Source organism: Halichoerus grypus, chromosome 1, assembly GCF_964656455.1.
Source record: "Halichoerus grypus chromosome 1, mHalGry1.hap1.1, whole genome shotgun sequence".
Lineage (NCBI taxonomy): Eukaryota > Metazoa > Chordata > Mammalia > Carnivora > Phocidae > Halichoerus > Halichoerus grypus.
In genome coordinates this window covers 77,928,332-77,935,966 of record NC_135712.1, presented here as the reverse complement: position 1 = coordinate 77,935,966, position 7,635 = coordinate 77,928,332, and the positions used below count along the sequence as shown (strand labels likewise).

The 7,635-nt window shown below is 43.4% G+C and overlaps 1 long non-coding RNA gene across 2 annotated transcripts in view; it reads right to left on the bottom strand.

Moving 5' to 3' along the window:
* Positions 1-6,660: 6,660 nt before the first annotated feature.
* LOC118546828 (uncharacterized) overlaps positions 6,661-7,635 on the bottom strand; it is a 66,010-nt gene continuing 65,035 nt past the window's right edge. For both annotated transcript variants that reach the window (XR_004922792.2, XR_004922793.2), the window contains exon 4: positions 6,661-6,797. This is a non-coding gene — a long non-coding RNA (uncharacterized LOC118546828). The remainder of the gene's footprint in view (positions 6,798-7,635) is intronic.

Sequence of the window (7,635 nt, the reverse complement as noted above, 5' to 3'; positions counted from 1 at the left end):
CCCTCAAGAAAAAGAAATTTCAGTTCCTTTGGTGCTGTCTTGGCCACATTGAACTCCTGACTAGTTCTACAGGTTGTTTTCACATTGTTCTCCATCACGAAGGACAAACTCAGTATGAAGTCACATATATAAAAGAGCCTGCAAGCCATAAAGCATTTCTGTATCCTTTATTCTCCATGCAGCAGCCTTATGAAGCAAGCATGCAAAGATGTCAATCCCATTTTTTAAAAAGAGCCCTAGAGAACGTCAAGGATTTGCTCAAGGTCATGGAGCATAGGGAAGCACAGCTGTGTCCTAGACTCTTAGCCCTGTGCTCGTTCCACTGGGCCAGGTTAGCAAAGAGGGCACTTCGTCTGCAAACAAGGACTGGCTTAGTTTGGCCACCTTCCATCCAGAGTTCCTTCTCTATCTATAACAATGATACTGAAAGCACAGTAAAATTTAGACTGCCCTCTCCCTTGACACGCTCAAGCTTGAGATGGATCAACAGGGTTGACATTAAGAATCAGCTAAATTTACAAATGGGAAATCCAAAACCCAGAGAGAATGAGTTGTCGCGATTACCCATCAAAACGCACATCCAAATGGAATTTTAGATCCCTACGCTCCTCCTTGAGCATTCTTTCCATACTAACTAAATGCAGATATGCTTTGGAAAGTAAACATAACTTATGTCCCTTCACCACCTTCCAACGACTCATGAGTTACCTTTAGATTTTCTAATGTGGAAGAGTCTCAGCTATCCCTTCCTTCCTCTAGCTTAGAGAAATGAGAGTTATGAGTATATAAGTCTCCGGCATTGCACCAGTAACTTATTTCTCTTCCCTGGATTTCCAGTGAAGATCAAATTAAATGAAGCTTCTTCATGGGCAAAGCTTCCATGATTCAAAATGTTTACCGGAGTCCTGAAGGCAAAACCAAAGGGAGCTTGCCAGGCAGAGAAGAGCGCCTGGGAAATGAATAAGGAGGCTTGGGATTGAATTCCGGCTCAGCTACGACTTTGCCGTACTACCTTGACCAAGTTATGTCCCCTCTCTGGACCTCAGCTCTTCAGCTGTGAAATAAAAGAGTTGGATTATGTAATGTCTAAACATTCGTCCAGCTCTAACAAGCTGTGAATATCCAAACTGTGAATGTAGATGTTTTGGAGTGGAGGGCCGATCAAATTATTTTCTGTCCATGAGCCTCACAGGAGTCACTGCCCAGGAGAGGTTTTGTCATTACTTCTTGCTGGTTGGTATTTCCTGCCCCTTTGCCCTCTGCCCTTTTACCTCAATGCAAGTAATTACTTGTGCCAGCTAAAAGAGGCAAAGGGGCTGGTAACCCTCTCCAGTACAAACCAGGGGTGTTGAGTTAAATCAGACGCTTTAGCCAAGTTGCCTAATTGGCTGGGTCCTCATAAATTAATACAGCTCTGGCAAACTTTGCTCAAGAATGATCATTTCTTTCCTAATTTATTACCTGTGTTGAGATCATCACTGCATATATTTCTCTAAAGAACGGTAACCACAAGGCAAAATAATGACTCCATGACATTCATTGATGTCACTGTTTGAGTTCAAGTGTCCCTGAAGATGGAGGAAAACTTCCAGCAGACAAGACTTGTTTCTAATACTGACAAGTGACAAAACAGCTTGTGATTCTGAGCTGAAGGTTCAGAGCCAGGATGCCCATTCTGCCAGTCTTCCTTTTAAGTGGGAGGTGAAGCTGCTTGGAGTCAACTTCTGTGTTTCTACTTGCCTGGCACCTACTCTCTTCTCATACAGAAAGTTCTGATACAGTGGAAAACCCATCCCATGTGTTATGTACAAGACACTCTTCCCACATAACCAAAGAAGCAAACATATGTCCTGGGACTGGTCCCCATGTAAAGATGAAGACCACAATAAAGGTAAATATGAGACTAAAGCAAGTCAATCCAGTTCCTCATGATGACTTTTCTGCTTTCGGGGAAGATGATTATTTTTCCCTGTTGGGTTTACTTAGTTGATAGGATGTAAGTTTTACAGGTGACTATTCTGCCCATATATGAAGGGAGCTGGAGAGATGAAAACCTGATGATACTCTCTGAGCCTCTGGATACAGCTAAGCCTAAGGCAAGGCTACTCACAGGCTTTTTGATTACTAAGGTACTAAATCCCCTCTTTGGTTTAGGCTGGTTTGAGTTAGGTTTCTGTAGTTTGCAACCAAAAAGAATCCTGACTCGTGTTAGCTTTGTATTAAATTCTGCATAGAACCTTTTACTCTTGGAGCTGGAAGAAGTGCTAATGTGTTCAAGTCTGTTGTATGGAGAGAGAAACTGAGAGATTTAGCTCGAGGTTACTGAAGAAGTAATAGGACTAGATCTCTGAATTAGTCTAAAACATCCCTCAGAGGTCACTGAGTCTAATCTTCACGTTGATTCTAATGTCATTTCGACAGTGTGAAATGCAGAAAAGAATGTCAAATTCAAGCATCATTCTTTTCAAGAGCCTTAGGAATGCCAGGGCCCTGAGCCTCCCCAAAATGTTCTGATTCTACATTTGTGTCATCCTTTTATTTTTCATAGTACTTTTATTGCTATTACATTTCCAGAATGAAATGCCTCACTTCAAATCGCCTCCACTGATAACTTACAAATTGTATGAACGTGGACAGGTTACTTATAGCATTGTGCATCTGTTTCTTCATCTCTGAAATGGAGATGATAAAAATAGTGTTCACTTCATAGATCTAGTGTAAGCACTGGCAAAATTCAAGGAAAGCATTTAGCCCAATGGCTGCCTTACAGGGCTCAATAACTGTGACTGTTACTATTAGCTTACGATTCTTGAAACAAGAGACCTTATAGATAAGAAAGTCAAGGACCAGAGAGTAAAAAGGACATGCCTAAGGCAACACAGTAGTCAGTGGAAGAACCAAAACCAAGTCCCAACTTACATGTTCTTTTTTGAGGGTGGGGGTGAGCAGAGGGAGAGAGAGAAAGAGAATCTCAAGCAGGCTCCACCCCAGCATGAGAGCCCAATGCGGGGCTCGATCTCACGACCCTGAGATCATGACCTGAGCCAAAATCAAGAGTTAGACGCTTAATCCACTGAGCCACCCAGGCACCCCTCATACTTTGAATTGTATTCCATAAACCAGTTGGTCATTTCTAAAGCTCCTTCCATAGCGAGCAGTCCTGAGTACTATATGCATGGCATCATGGTGATCGCCTAGAGGGGCCCACAGCTAAGTGGGAAAAACAAATACAGACGATGTGCACTTGCTCTACCATGCTGCAGTATGACACATGTCACTTGAACAATGTTTCTTAAATAAGTCTGATGTGGCTCCCACATGCCAGGGTTGACAAGAAAGTTGATTTCTGGCATATTCTGGGGGGCCCTCTCCCCTCTGCCAGACAGATGACCATGTATAAGAGCCTCAAATAGAGTTGCACACTGGTGGCTCTTGGGCCCAATGAAGCCTTTCAAGTGTTTTGCTTGGCCCAAAGTGGTTTGTTGTTTGTTTGTTTGTTTGTTTGTTTGTTTAATTAAGTCAACTTTTAACAGCTGGGAAGTTTCTCATTAAAACCCAGCCTTCTCTTGAAAAAGTATAAGATCTAGCAACACTGGATTGGCATCTTTACAATGGCAACTGACATCTTAGAGCTTTACTTTTTCAGAGGGAATGCGTCTCTCCCTAATTAGAGGTGAACCTTTGGCTTTATCTTTAGCCAGACTGTATGAATTCAGGGAAAATGTCCTTGATGGCGGCTTTCCTATCATGTGAATTTTAAGATGTTTATGGGGGAGTCTGAGAGGGGAACTGAATGTTTTGTAATTACCTGAAATAATATATTTTAGATTGATAAATATAAGTTTCTGGACTTTAGGTATTAATTTTAGCCTAGCCATTTAGCCTAGCTAGGACCCAGCATGCTTTGATATTTCACTGGGAGAAGTGTTTCGTTTCCAGACCTAGACAAATCACTTACAAATGTTATCTTGTTTTCCCCTAAGGGCATTTGAGTTGGTGACTCTGGATCTATCGGTGACCTGGCTCTCTGAGGAAAAGTGTTCTGATCTGTAGTTTGCCATTTCCATGTGGAAATACTCCCACCATGGCCAAATGCAGTTGACTTGCAACATTTCTGAAATTTTAGCGATTGGCTCTTCTGACCCAGTATAAACAAACTCAGCACACCAGGTCTCTCTAATTCTAGAACATGGGAACATGACAGTGTTGTTACTTTCCTCTAGTCTGAACTCTATGGAGGAGTCAGAAGAAATAGGAAATATGAGCCATGCCTGCCTTCAGGGGAATTTTGGTCTAGTTGAGGAGATAAAGCTAACATCTTTGAAACACTTTGAGAGTTTTTCAAGAAGAATCAATGCCTTCTCTAGAATCTCTGCCTGAACATCCAATAACAATATCAAACTCACCAAATCCAAAATAGTTTTCTTGGATTTCCTCCCCAAGCTGTATTGGATTTCCCCAATCTCCTCACTTCAATAAATAACTTCCACCCAGTTCTCAGGCTAAAAGATAAGGAGTCACCCTTGATGCCTTCCTATTTCTCAACCCCCTTGTCCAATCCAGAAACAAGTCTTGTATGTCCACCTCCAAAATTTGTCTTAAACCATCCACTTCCTGGCATCCCCCTGCAATAACCCTCATCCAGCCTCTTTTTTATACTTCTCCTGCCTCCAGGTTTCCAAGTTCTCCACTCTCCCTCACCATCCACCTGTGCCAGCTACTTTTTTTTAAAGATTTTATTTATTTATTTATTTGAGAGAGAGGGAACACAAGCAGGGGGAGTGGGAGAGGGAGAAGCAGGCTTCCCACTGAGCAGGGAGCCCGACGTGGGGCTCGATCTCAGGACCCTGGGATCATGACCTGAGCCAAAGGCAGACGCTTAACGACTGAACCACCCAGGTGCCCCAGGTACCAGCTATTTCTTTCCTGCCATCCCTCAGCGCTCCCCATGGTTAGCTCCTTCTCATTCTTCAGAGAGCTGTTTGAATGTCACCTCTTTACAGGAATCTTCTCTGCCAATCCTAGCCTATCTAAAGTAGCTCTCCCTACCTGACCAGTAATTCCCCATTCCATTAACTTCTTATTTAGCACATACTTTACTTGTTTATGGCCTGCCCCTTCCTGACACACACAAAATGTAAATGCTATGCGAGTAGAAACCTTTTATGCCTTGTTTTTACTCTATGTCTTCTGCCTAGCACAGTGCTTAACACACAGTAGGCATTAAATAAATATTTGTTAAGTGAATGAATGAATAAGCAAATGAATGAATGATAAAGGGGAGGGGAGGAGATTTGACATTTCAAAGTTCCTTTTTGGCTCTAACATTTTAGGAGTCAGTGGATTTAAGATTGTAATTTTGTACCTTCTGATGTGGGTCCAGCTCTTAAAGTACAGCAGAAGTTAGTGGGGAGGCAGATAAATAAACACAATCAGCAGCAGTCAGAGGTGACTCCCTGGAGGAAGTGGTAAATACATTGGGCTTTTCCAGCCTTCATAATTACTTACATAAAAGACATCCGTCACCTTACAAAAAGTTTCACCCTAATCTTTTTTCAGTTGCCAGCTACTCTATTTCAAATGTGACCATGTTTATAAAAACTTGATGGACACACTTTTCGGGAACACCTAACTTCTAAACTGTCATGTCTTTAATGTATGTGTGTGTGTGTGTGATTATTGGGTTTAATTTGACACAGATAAGAACATGAGACTCGACCCCCCTAGCTAGCTTGATATCTGAAGGAAGGATCTGTTCCACACTTCAGAGAAGACCCACTTAGGACAGGAAGTGAGTCATCTGTGTTCCACGGAGGACCTATCACAGTTTGGACTATACTAAATGTGAAACAGATTAAACTGGAACGAAATCATGACATATTTGCTCCCTCCCACACTGTGGGATATTTCATAACCTCCTGGTACTTTACCCTGATACTTTCAGGGCTGGAGAGGTCTTCAGAAATCACCTGTCTGACCATCTTACTCCATGGGGGAAACTGAGGCCCAGAGAAAGTGGTGCCTTGTCCAAGTTCACATAGCGTATTTAGAGCAGGGACGCATCAGATCCCTGTCCTGAATCCCTGTCAAATGTCTTATAGAAATATGTACCTACAAACAGAGTTTTGTTTTGTTTTGTTTAAAGATTGAGAGAGCCAATGAACATGAGAGAGGAGTCAGGAGGTGAGGGACAGAAGGAAAGAGAGAGAGAGAGAATCCCAAGCAGGCTTCATGCCCAGTGCAGAGCCAAATGCGGGGCTGGGTGCAGGGCTAGATCTCAGGACCCTGAGATCACGACCTGAGCCGAAACCAAGAGTTGGACCGCTTCACCGACTGAGCCACCCAGGCGCCCCAATACAAGCCGAGCTTTTAAAGAGAAAACCTATTTTATTCTTTTGTTTAACCATTCTTAGTAACTTGATGAACAATCTATTGACTATTTATAATTGAAAAATAAAATCGTAACAACTGACCTCTAGTTATATTGGGGTCCTCGGACATCCCAAAGGAATCTGGCCTAAAATGCTAAAAGATGTCTTCATATCATGATATAGAAGACAATACACACAAATTTATAGCAGGAAGTAGATGTTAGTTTAATGATCAGCCAAGAACTATATCATTTTAAAAACAACAGAAAGAACCAATTCTTTTCATTTTAACCTCTGTCGTTGAAATTCGGAGACCATCTCTTGCGGTTTCATCAGGTTTGTTGGAGATTGAAAGCCAGGAAGGACACATGGCAGCCTGTGAAACTGTTACACATGGGGTCCTGGAGATGGTGGAGGAGCTTTTAGCTGAAGAACAGACAGAGGAGCTGCTGTGAGTTTTTTCATCTGTCAGATGAGCAGCTGGACTTTAAAGAGTCACAGAGTTTCAAGACACATACACTTCAGCATCTTGGTGCCTGACGGGCAGACAGGAATCTCTTGTTCAGTTTCCCTCCACCTGGTCTGAAAAGATGCTTGCAGGCCCTCTCACATGGCAGGAAGAATTAGAAACACAACCTCACTCTTCACAGTCCCCCCTACTGTGTCCTGGCCCCCTCAGTCACCGTCCTGCAACGGACTTATCCACACCCCCAGCTCCCATGGGCCCCTGGTATCAAAGAGAAAGTGCTGAGCCTGGAGTCAGGAGCCCATCCACAAAGTGGAATATGAATCAGCATCAGACCCTCAGACCAGTGCTTCTCAAACTTGAGGTGTCTAGGAATGGCCTGGGGTGCTTTCTGAAATGTGGACTCCTGGGCCCACTTCCAGAGCATCTAATCTCATAAGTCCAGAATTGCTCCCAAGAATCAGAATTTTAACCAGTACTCCTCGCTGATCCTGATACTAGAGGTGGAGCAAACATACCAACACTCTGTCAGCTGCGGGCAAGTCATCCTCTGTTCTCTAAGCCCTATTCCCCTTGTGTGGAACAAGCAACAGGCCTAAGATCTCTTCCTGGTTTAGACGGTGGAGATCTTATGACTTGGGGAAGCAGCTGGGCCCTTGCCTTATTCTGGGTTACCCCGGTAGCCCAAACAGGCCACATGCTTACACAGCTTTAAACTCAGTACAGGTGCTCATTCACACTGAGCTCGGTGTGAACCGTGAAGGGGCTCGGGGGCTCCCTGCGACTTCCTCCCCACGG